General features: G+C 41.7%; 1 long non-coding RNA gene across 1 annotated transcript; it reads right to left on the bottom strand.

The window, feature by feature from the left end:
* Nucleotides 1-7,965: 7,965 nt before the first annotated feature.
* Nucleotides 7,966-12,392, bottom strand: LOC117197501 (uncharacterized). Its single transcript, XR_007469989.1, has 3 exons — nt 12,245-12,392; nt 8,413-8,481; nt 7,966-8,103 (listed from the first exon to the last, which is right to left on the bottom strand). It is a non-coding gene; the product is annotated as an uncharacterized LOC117197501 (long non-coding RNA).
* Between the last annotated feature and the right edge of the window lie 142 nt (nt 12,393-12,534).

Here is a 12,534-nt window from a genome sequence, read left to right as displayed (position 1 = left end):
CTGTAATGCCTCAAGTCACTTTCAGCAGTGTTGGAGGATAGAAGCCATTAAGGCAGAATAGATGCTAGAGGCAAGATAGCGAATAATCCACTTGAACGCCAGTCAGGAATGCCTGTGGCAGCTCAAACCTCCTCACACGCAAATATTTTTCTGGAGGTAGGATGACATATAACTAACTACTGTTTCAAAGTGCTGTTAATTGTTTGTCATAAAATGAAATGTGAAGTTTCCCACCTGTATGGAAATCATCTGAGCTTAGCAAAAACATATTCAAATACTAATGAGGTGGTATGAAATATTAATTATATTACAAGGCTTCTTAATTCTCATTTCATTTTTTAACTTACTACTGTAAGCAAAGATAACCATTTCAAGAACTTTTTAACCAGGTCTGCAAAACCTGTGTGGCAACCAGGGCAGATCCTCTGAAGGGCCAGCCTCTTACTGGGCAGAGTTTTCTGAGGTAACAGACCACTGCTTTTCCCTCCTCTAACAAAAAGCCAAGAGGTACAGATTCCTATTCAGGCCACAGAAAATGACTGATTTGTTCAACTCTTCAACTCACCACCTTAGTTGTGTGCTGGAGACAAGCTACAGTCTTTCCTTCATACACAGGAGGTGATGAGTGTTGCGGGAAGGGGAAATCCCAGCTTTTGGGGATGGTGCTTTCAGTGTTAAGAGGGCAGGCTCTTCAGCCAGCCATGGAGGGACCACTTGGCCCTATTGCACTCTCTTCTGAAGAGTGAAGACCTAGAGTTCAGGTAGGTGTGGGCGAGTTGTTATTTGCGGGGAATACTTAACTGATTTTCAGACACAAGTTAATACAGCCCTTCATCATTTGTATATATACAAACTGTTCCTTGTGGCAAGATAAAGAAAAGAGTACGTGACTTTCAGAGCATGCCATGGAACATGAGCCTCCTAGGGCAGGGCAATTGCCAATTTACACAGTTGTTATTTCATAACAACTGATGGTTTTGGTTGGGTGAGCTCTCAAAGCAATCCTAGTGACCTCACTTATAAAATGGGAGTGGGGAGGTGGAAGGTGGGATGAGATGCTTTTTCAGGTCATCTCTGTGATTCATTTAGAATCAGAAAAATAAAGAGAAGACAAATTGCATCATTGTTTTTTAAGTGATCCCTATTTATTACTTTCCCTTCACAACCCAGAAATGCAGTTATTATATTTTGTATAACAAGTGAGGATGAATCCTAGGATTTCTTTTCCTTGGGTATTCAATGTATTTTCTACAATATAGTCTTCGTAGATTATATTTTGCATTCCTTCATATATCTCCATATGTAAAGATTACTCTGGGTCAGCAATTAATCATGGGCGAGTTACTTAATCTCTCTGTGCCTCAGTTAACTTGGTTGTAAAATGGGGTTAATAGTATTTCTACTTCATAAAATTATTGTGAGGATTAAACAAATTAATAAATGTAAAACTCCTTAGATGAGTACTTGGTATATAATGTGTATTATTATTATTACTATTATTTTATATTGTCATCAAGGCTTTCTGAATCTTTACCATTTACTTATGTCTTCCCTATGTGTATAGTAGGGAAGAGGTGGAGCAGGAACGCTGAAGTTTAGGAAACATTACAACCTTCCAGGATCTTATCTAATACACACAAAATATGACATATTTAAAACTACATGAAGTAATATGCTACAATATGTAATCCGAATCAAATGCTGGTTTTAGGTGCTGCAGTAACACAAAGAATGAGATTAAGTGGGTTTATGCTCTTCAGGGAGAGGGTTGAGTTTGAGCTGGGCTGAAGAACAGGTAGAACTGAGTTGGATGAAGAAAAGTGAGGAGGGCATTCCAGATGAGGACAACATGCAAGAAAGCAGAGGCCAGAAAGAGTGTGAGATGGTCTTGGGGCAGTGGGCGAAAGAGCTGGCAAAGCAGAAGAGTGGAAGGAAATAAGATTGCACAGAATGGAGCTTCATTATGGAAGTTCTAGACAATTGTCTCTACTTAGAGGACTCTCCACCTTATGGAAGTGGAAAGAGAGGAGAACAGCAAGCTTCTGAGTGAAGGACAGAGCAACAGACAGAGACTCTTAGAACATTTCCAGGGCTCGGGGGTTGGAGGCTGAGCCCGTGGAGACTACTGAGGAGGTGGCTGCTCTGGCTGTGGCAGTGCGAGGACATGGGGGCCAATGGGGGCCAGTCCAGGGCACAGCAGAGGGAGGGAGAGGAAAGAAAAAGAATAAGTGGCATTTCGAGGAAAAGTCAGGCAAGTTAGCAAGGCCTGTCTGTCACTGACTGGATAAAGGAAATTAAGTAGCAGGTAAGCCAAAAATTATTTCCAATGTTCAAATCGGTGGGTCTGAGAATTAGAGACCCCATAGAAAACTGGAGGAGAACTGATTAAAGGGGGAGAGAAGCAAATGAGGAGTCTGGTGTTGTATAAATATAGCTGGCAGTGACAGTATGACCTCCAATAATGATAGCTGATGCTTATTATTTACTATGTGCCAGGCACTATGTGTTTTACACATGTAAACTCATTTAATCCTCATGGAAACTGTTTGAGATAGGTACTATTATTATTCCCATTTTATGAAGGACAAGAGGTTAAGCAGTTAATGCAGTTTATAGAGTTGACTGGGATTTAAACCCAAGCTGTCTGATTCCAGTGCTTGTGCTAGACTACCACTGTGCTTAGTATTCTCAGGAAGTCCAAACTCTGACTGGAAGTGAAGACTGAAAACAACAGTTGGGAGTCATCAGCACAGAGGTGTTAACTGCAGTTATGGAAATGGATTAGCTTTCTGAAGAAGGCAGGCAGATAGGAGAGCAGATGGCCAAGAATGCATCCTGGGGGAGGCCCACCCTGAGAAGTCGAGCACGGGGAATGTGCAGAGCCCCAGTGAGGGCAAACAGACTGTACGGGGCCAAGGGTGGGAGCCAGGAGACCATACCAGTTCAGGCAAACATTATCGGTGGCTTAGAGTTAGTATAGTATCAGTGGAGATAGTGCAAAATGATCCGATTATTGATAAACCTTGAATACATATCAGACAAGACTTGTGGATGAATTGGATGCCAAATGTAAGAGAAACAGAAAAGTTAAGGATGAAGCCAAGGTTTTCAGCCTAAACAACTAAAAGGACGGAGGGGGAAACTCTTAGATGCAAGGGTGAGAAATTAGGGGTCATTTGGATTGACTAATATTAAGATGCCTTAAAGACATACAATTGGAGATATCACATGTATTTCTTTGCTAAATAAATTTAGGGGGGCGAAATTGCATGTTCAAGTTCATTCTCATCAATACTATGCATCTATCTCAAGGGCCAGACTAATGACCAGATTTTAAGGACCATTTCCAACCCTGAGACTTGACAATCTAATAGCCCCCTTTTCACAACTAAAGTAAAAGCTATTGATTCTCTCCTTTTAAAATTCCTACAGGAACTTTTCTTCCCCATATGTATTCCCTTCCTTTGCCACATTGCATATACCACTTACACTTCCTATACCACTTACAGCGGCTCTGTTTTCCTGACAGAACCATTCTGATATAGTATATACAGTCCTAAGAGATGTAGCAAGCACTCAATAAATATTAGACAATAATAACACTAATCAGAAAACGTATGTTCATAATAAACTTGAGACTAACAGATTAATGATGTTAGAAATGGGTGGGACTTCCCTGGTGGCGCAGTGGTTAAGAATCCACCTGCCAATGCAGGGGACACGGGTTTGAGCCCTGGTCCAGGAAGATTCCACATGCCGCAGAACAACTAAGGCTGTGTGCCACGACTACTGAGACTGCACTCTAGAGCCTGCGAGCCACAACTACTGAGCCTGTGTGCCACAACTACTGAAGCCCGCGCACCTAGATCCTGTGCTCCGCAACAAGAGAAGCCACTGCAATGAGAAGCCCACGCACCACAATAAAGAGTAGCCCCCGCTTGCTGCAACTAGAGAAGCCCGCGTGCAGCAACAAAGACCCAACACAGCCAAAAATAATAAATAAATAAATTAATTAATTAAAAGAAAATGAAAGAAATGGGTGAAGGGGGGCAAAGGTAAAAACTTCCAGTTATAAAATAAGTAAGTCATGGGGATGTAATGTACGGTATGGCAACTATAATTGACAATACTATATTGCAATTTGAAAGCTGATAAGAGTAGATCTTAAAAGTCCTCATCAAAAGAAAATAATTTTTGTAAGTATGTATGAGAATAGATGTTAACTTATTGTGGTGATTGTCTTGCAGTATATACAAATATCAAATCATTATGTTGTGCACTTGAAGCTAATATAATGTTATATGTCAATTATACCTCAATAAGAAAAGAAAAAAGAAAGATTGTTAAACCATGTGAGTTCCACTGTTTAGGAACAGCAAATACGAGGAGTCGTATAAAAGGAGACCATTCTTAATACCTAATAACAAGAACTGCTCACGCTTCTATAACACTTTTCAATTCACAAAGTGTTTGCACATACCTTACTGCATTTGGCTAAGATGAAACACATTTTGGAAACAGACACTTACTTTCTTAACAATAAAAGCCCATGATCAAGAGAACAGCACAACTATAATAACAAAGTGGCTTACATTGTAAAAAGAACATTTGTTTGAAACATGGATTTGTTCCACAGAGTTTTCTGTCATCAGAAGAGAATGAAGCTGCCCTCTGGCTCATGTGTTCTCTCGTGCTATGGTGTGAGCCTTGGATCACAAGGAAGTAGTAAAAAACCCTAATGACCATCCATATTTCAATAATTGCAGAGTTTAGCTTTCCAATTAATTTACTGAGCACACACTTGATGACATGTATGGTAGTAGCCAATTTATAAATGACTTTAATTGGAATTAATTTTAGGGAGCCAGTATTTTTTCTCTTTTTGGCTCACCAATATTGATAATTTTCCTTAATACTGTGTTTTAGACACCTATAGGTAGAAAGACAAGTTCTGGGCCCAGATGCTCAGGTCTAGTTTCTGTTTTCCTTGCTCCCTTCTAGAGTAGGGGTTCCTGTGCTCGTCTCAGCTCCGATTCCCATCCTTCTTTTGCCTTTTGTCCAATTCCCATCAGCAGGATGTCCTGCTGGCCCTTGGATCCAGCTCTCCTAATTGTTTGCTTGGCAACAACTCTACCAGAATCTCTGGAAATACAAGGCTATGGATGGTCTTCTGCAGAGGCCCATTATAACACCATGCCACACGGTAACGTTGAGGAGACCAGCAGAGGGAATGAAAGGGCACAGCGAAATTCAGGCCTAGTGCCTGAAATGAAGGGCACTAGTGCTGACAGGTACCCATCTTCACTCCTGAAGGTTTGGGGCCTAAGACTCTAATGGTTGCACTGAGACTAGCTCCCAATGGGAACAGAGGTTTTTTGGTCTATGGCTTCAAATATATGCTACTAGTTGGGAACACTGACTGCGTAGTAGGAAGATGCTTACAATGATGCGCTGTCCAAATCCTGCTGCTACTGGCTGTGCTCTCTGCTATCATCCCCCTTAGGGATCACCTTCACTGCAGACAGCCACCTTGCCCAAGGCCATGCCCTTCCTAGGGAAGTCTATTATGGCCCAACGCAGAACTCTGACAGGCCATGTTAGTTCTGGACTCCCCAGGGGGTTGCCTGAGGCTGTGGTCAGGCCTGCCTTGCATCTTGACTTCTGCTCACTCCTGCTCCCTTGCTCTCCCTCCACAGCTATGGACCCCCAGGGCCCTCACTAACAAACATTCAGCACATGCAACTACATCCCGGGGTCTGCTTCCCAGAGAACCCAGTCTGCCACAGACTGCTCTCTATATGGCCAGTATGTGTTGCTATCTCTATTTTGCCATTGTTGCCTCTGCCTTTCTCTTTGACCGTACCAGTTTGTACCTGTTTTCCTCATTTATTGTCAGTTTTTAGAGTTTTAAGAGGGACTGGAGGTAAATGAGAGCGTCTAACCCACCACTGTGCAAGTCAGAGTTAAACTGCAGAGAACATAATTTACTCTAGCAATTCAAAACAGAAAGGGTATTTTCAGAGTATTCAGTGTTGACACAGATTTATTGCAATAATGGCCCCAATTTTTCATTCCTCCTTTACCATGTGAGTTTGTAACTCCTCACATCAAGGGATTGCGTCTATTTCCTTACCCCTTGACTCTTGCTTTGGCCTATGGAATGTGGTAGAAATGGTGTGCTGTTTGTAAACCTAATCCTCAAGAGGCCTTGCACACCTTGCTCTTCCTCTTGGATCTCTATCCAGGCTAGCTTGCTGGAGGATGAGGGCCCACATGGAACACTGATGAGCTGTCCTAGCTGAGGCCATCTGAGACCAGTCAGCCTCTAGTTAGCCCATCAGCTCTCACACCACAAACACGTGAGCAAGCTCAGTAAGATCAGCCAAACTCAACCTGGACCAGTAGAACTGGCCAGCTAACCAAGAGATTCATGCAATAATAATGGTTACTGTTTTAAGCTGCTGCATTTAGGAATGTTTGTTATAGAGCATTATTGTGGCAATAGATGACTGGTATGAGTAGCTTACAGAATCACTGGGAAGTCTGAAGAAGTAGACTCTGGGGCGATGTTACATGACAGAGTCACTAAAGTCATGAAGTTGTCGAACCAGGAAACTCCCTGCTAAGTTGACAAGCCACTGTTACAAGCTCTGGTTCCAGAACCCTGTCACTTCTCCTGTAATTAGGAAGCTGCTAACTCAGAACCAGGCTGCTGCTGTTATTGCCATGATTTACACCATCATGGTAGATGCCTGTGCTTTGCCTTTCTTCCAATTCATTTTCTTCCATCTAATTCATTTTATGTAAGTGCTTCTTGTCATCAGAATGTAGGTTACACCTGAACTTCAGCTGCAAACGCATCTAGGGTCAAAGGGATTTTTAGCTTTCTAGCTTCTGCAGGACATGAGAAGGAAGTTGGAATGGATTTGGAATGAGTCAGCCTCAGTATCTACCACAGCTATGATTAACTAAAACAAGCATTAGTCCTAAAACTTATTTCATAGGCATATGCTCAATGATACTGAAAACAACTTCTTTAAATTCATACATTCAGTGTATTTCACAATTGGGCATATCACTCTCTACACTGTCAAACATCATTAATTCAATTAACAGAAGTTGAGAGTAAAGGATTAACAACGTAGTACTAAGATTTTATGAACTCATGGCTTCAGCAAAATTCAAATAAAAATTTCTTAAGGGAACCAACAATTATAAGTCAACTAAGGAGAGGAAAACTGATTTATGTTCTGAAAAATTCTTGGTCCCTTATGATATTTGATATAGCAATGCTAATGGAAAAAAACAGTGATTTCAGAAGGAATAATAAGAGCTATTTGGTCTTGATCTGCAGTTATTAAGGTGTATATACACAACTATGTGATAAAAGAACATTTCAAAATTTATTTTGGCATAGAGTAGATATTTACAAGGTTCTTAGGAAGGCAGGTGGGTAGTGTCCTCTGATCTGACCTTAAGACATGACATCTGGTTTTAAGTGGTGAGAGAATTAAAGCTTCCAAATCTGCCAAGTTAGTAACTCTAGAAAAATCTGTAGGGGTGGTGATTTAACACAATGAATATTCAGTGAAGAAAAGGGAAGGTAATTCTTAGATAACAGAATCTTCAACAGTGAAGGCCTTAAAATGAAAGGAATTTTGTGCCCCCAATATTGTTCTGTGTCTTGTTGCATGGAGACACAACATTATTACGGTATGTAAGGCTTGCAGTGGTTTATGCCTTACTGAGAATTACTTTACTCACTATAGCCTTGTATGGCAAGGAGTCCCACAGCCTCACACACACACAAAAGTCTGTGCTGTCAGGAGAAGCTGGAGTCCCTCCAAAAGGTGCCCCACTGATTCAAAAGCCAGACATTTCTTTGTCAACAAAGGCATGGGGGCTAAAAGTCTGGAGGGCAAACTGCACTTGGCTCATTGGCAAGTCTTAATCACAGACCCTGTTTATTTGTTTCTTACTGACATTAATGTGAAATGCCAGAAATTTTGCTTCCAAGACAGAATCCATTGACTTAATTTTCTCACTTTTTTTTTCAGTTGTGCAATCAGAAATTCATTCATATGAGGAAAAGGCAGTTATTACCTATGGAAAAACGCCAAAGAAAGCAGTGGTCAGACTGATTGCTTTTTGGCAAAGGCTGAACTCAAGATTTACCAAGGGAAGACCATATATGTGTGACCTGAGGGGAAGTTACAAGTGCCAGAGCATTGCTGAGCCTGGAAACTGGAATTCCAGTTACCTTGTAAAGTATTTCAGAGTAAATTATACACATGCAAACACAAGGATGACGTATCACCATGTTGCTAAAACGGTGATTTCTAAACCAGCTATACTCTTATTTCTGAAGCAGTAAGGGAAAAAAAGAGAGACAACAGACAGCAAGTAATTTACCTTTTGGGGAAAGAATCTTGAGCAAGTGTTCGTTAAAATCTTCCTGATCTCTGGCCTGGATTCAGCTACCTGGGGGCATAACAAAAGAGAAAGTGAAAGGTCACCTAGGTCAGGTGTTTCCCAGGATGGAATTTAAAAGCAGCTGCCTTATCCTGTCTGCTCTTTAGTCCCCAGGCTTAGATCAAACTTGCTGGCTCTAGATTTAAAAGCATCTTCAGAATACCAGGGTGCTCACATTTAGCCCCTTCTTTGCTTCCTTCTCTCTATCATTTCCTGTGTTCTTTGTGTACGCGTCTGTTCCCTCATCTGATTGCAATCACATTTGAAGGCACAGGCTGTGTGTTACTCACTGTATCTTCTTTCTTCAACTTTGTTATCTGTATAAGTGTTTTGCTTATAGATAACATATTTTTGTTTGTTAAATGAAAATATAGTTAGAGGCAAATACAAATTCTTCAATCTTTCAATTCTTACCGAGAAAATGATGGGAGATTGTTAGATTTGTGAAGTGATCGACTTTCTGTTTTTAATAGAGTGAGTAGTATATTTACACTTCAAGTACAAATAAAAGTTGCTTTAAACGATTTTGATATGTTTTTGTCTCTAAAAGAAGCAACAGCCCTATTGGGATATATATAAATCAAAGTGACCCTAGAACAGGTCAATGGAAAGCGTCATTTTAAATAGGAGGACAGCCTTAATAACTATCAATACCACAAAATTTCCATGTATTAGAAACTATGAATAAAATGCTCATCTTCATAGCTGCTGCTAATGTAGTTAGACTCATGAGGGTAAAAATGTCTGTGAATGATGCCATCATAACATCATTTTTCTTTTTTTTGTCTGTCTTTTATCCCAGCTGACGGTATATTACACAAGCTCTTCTACAACTTGCCTTTTTTTTTGGCAGGAGGAGAGGGGGTAATCATTCCATGTTAGCTCGAGGAAATGCTTCTTTCTTTTTAAGGGTTGCATGGGGGCGTTCAAGTTAATAAGCTATTGTCTCAATTCTAGTCTCACCCTTTGGAATCTGCAGACCCCTTGGATCCTGCTAGCTCCCTGTTAGGTGTGCTAAGACAGACTCTAGAGACAGGAATGCTCTCTTTTACTAACTTTTCCTCTCTGCAGCCCCTTAGCGATGACCTTTACCTCCATGGTGCCAGTTGGTTGCAGTCTCCTCATTCCCTTCCCTTCTGCCTCCCTTTTCTTTTTTGGGGGGCAGCCTCATTTTGTCCCCTCAGAGGCACCAGCACCACTAGGCAGTGATTCCTTCTCAGAGGTCTGACCAACTCCCATGAGGTGTCTCCAGCCAGCCTGGAGCTGTGCTCGAGTAACCTCAACATTTTCCCTCTGTTCTTCCAGACCCAGGGTATGAGCCGCTTCTTGGAATTACTATGCTCTCTTTCTCTATTTAGCTTTTTAAAGTTCTCCAACAGCTAACCAATCGCTCATATTAAGTTTTCTCTGTTGAAATGCTTCTGGTAGTTTCTGTTTTCCCTACCGCACCCTGAAGGATATAGTGTGTACTTGACATCTGCTGGGTCAGAAAGCCCGAAGGAACAGAGCAGCCTGCACTGCCGTCTGGACCTGCTGCACCGCCTGTTCCTGCTCTGGTCCCTGGAGGAACCATCGTGTATTTAACTAGTACCCTGCAGATGGACATTTAAGTTGCTTCCAACTTCTGTTACTATAAACAATGCAGTCAACAACATTAAATGAATTGGTTTTTCACATTTGGGCACGTATATCTGTAAGATAACTTACAAAAGTGGAATTGCTGGGTGAAAAGCACTGCCAAATTGCCTTTTATAGAGGTTGTATCAGTTTGTCTCTCACAGGCAATAAACAGAAATCTATTTGCATGAGAAACAGAGAAATCAAGAAAGGGAAGAGGGAGCCAGTTGTGACACCCTCATCTCAAGGAATTCGATCCATCATTTGAGGAATTACTTTCTGGCCTAGACCCAATGGACTTCACCTTGAGTCCTTTGGAGAGAAGGAAGGCTAAAACACAAGTGGAAAAGCTCTGTAAGACACTTTGGTACTCATTCAATAGAGGGTAACACAAAAAATGTACGGAGGTGATTTGCCACAGATTCCCGCCAGGGTTGAATAGCCCAAGGAGGTTCCATGCTCGCCTGTGGTAACTCAGGCCACAGGAAATGTTGGTGGCCAGCAAGAAGAGTGACACCTAGAGATGTGTGGCTATTGGAAGAAGTGGCAGTGCTGCTGGGCAAACTATATGTGGTAGCTGTAAGCATATGTGAGACACTTCCTAGGCACTCTCCAGAACACTTGGGTGGAACTTTGTGGGGTACCGGGTCTGCTGCCTACAGTAGTGGAGAGTGTTAGGAGCTGGTAAAACACAGGCCACAAAACTCTCCTTTAGCAACACTGTCGCTCTTTTCATTTCTACATCTTTGGCTCATAAACTGAAATAGGCTTTTCTTAAAAATAACAAAGTAAACTATTCGTCTTCCTTGAGTCCTTGTAACACATCTCAGCAAACTCAGGTTGTGACTAAGTCATTTTTTACAATCTGCTGTTTGGTTTTCTTGACATTTGTTCCCTGCTCAGCAGAGCTCGACTATAGTTATCATTGCCCTTGTTTGGCAGACAGGCTACATTCTGTATACTTACTTCTACTGATTTCACCTTAGCATTATGTGGTAACAAAGCTTTGTGTACAACCAGATCTGTGTCTTTCCTATCCTGTAAGATCTGGGCTGCTTTCCTGCAGAGGACTTTTGTTTTATGTTCCACTGTGTGTTTGTGCCATTCTTAATTTACACGACAGAGATGCTGTCATCACCAATTAACATTTATCAAGGGCCCTCTGGATGCATGGCTGCATAGGGACTAATTTAATATTCTCTTTGTTTCATATATCAGATGGCTCCTTCAAATGAAATTTTAAGTATCTCAGTGATGAAGAAGAAGAACAGAGACATCAATTAGGATTCAGAAGACAAGCCTCTGCAGAAAGGATTAATAATATTTGAAAGTTTAAAAGAGGGTATCCTTTTCTTCAGTCAACAAATGACAGAAGTAAAACGAAACTGCATTCATTGTTCTGGAAAAAGCCTGGCAGCATTCCATTCAGACATCTGCCCTTTGATTGTCCCATTTTCCTCTTTACTTATTTCAGTTCTTCTAAACTTCAAGGCTAAGTCTGAATATTTCTTCCTGAGGCTTTTTCTAACCATCTCTGACCTTGGGGATGACTCCTTCCTCCAATTCGTTTATCATTCATACCTCTCATTTGGAAACTTAGCACATGATACATTGTACAATAGTATTGAATAAATATATGTTCATTCTCCCCAAGCATATTAGAGAACTATCTGGACAATTTATGACTTTTCCATCGCCAGGGTCAGCACAGTGTTCTGTCAATGGTAGAATCTCAAGATATACTGATGATGGCAAAAATCCGTAAAATTCAAGTGGAATTTTATTTTTAAAAAGGGTGAGAGGAGAGACAAGGCTGAAACCTTGGAAGCTGAGACTCACAAGCATCATTAACGAACGTTTCCTAATCTAGGAGCTACATGTACATCTTTTGGGGCGGAGGCGGGGTGGGGTGGGGGTTGTGGGAGGCAAGAACATCACTGAGAAGTCAGCAGTTTGTCTATCAAGATTCAGTAAAAAAGTTTTTTGGCCTGTCAGCCATATTTATTTTCTGGCCTCTTCCTTTTGACGTGACAGTAAATAGTGTAGCACGGTTGTCGGTGGCAGGAATTGATATTCTAAAGAACAGACCTGAATATTTTCATTTCATACAAAGAAACACTCCGTTCTGTCATACATGTTGGAACTAAAAACACACCTTCCTGTTTTATGACGTGAAGAACCTGGGTCCAGCGAGGCCGGCGACTCACGAATCCCAGCGGCACGCAGACCCATTGGTGCGCAGGACGCGACAAAAGAGACGCCGTCGCACTCTCCTCAGGACGAAGCTCCCGCGGGGCCCCGCCCACTCCGGGCCCGGGAGCCTCATTGGCCGGCTTTCCGCCCGCCATCTCTATCAATCCCCGGGATTTGGCTGGGGAGGCGGGCGTTCTCCTTTCCATCACTGATTGGTCGACTCTTAATAACGGTGCGGGGCTCTCCGAGTCT

Source organism: Orcinus orca, chromosome 11, assembly GCF_937001465.1.
Source record: "Orcinus orca chromosome 11, mOrcOrc1.1, whole genome shotgun sequence".
NCBI lineage: Eukaryota > Metazoa > Chordata > Mammalia > Artiodactyla > Delphinidae > Orcinus > Orcinus orca.
Note: the sequence above shows the minus strand (reverse complement) of the source record. Positions and strands in the feature narration are given on the sequence as shown.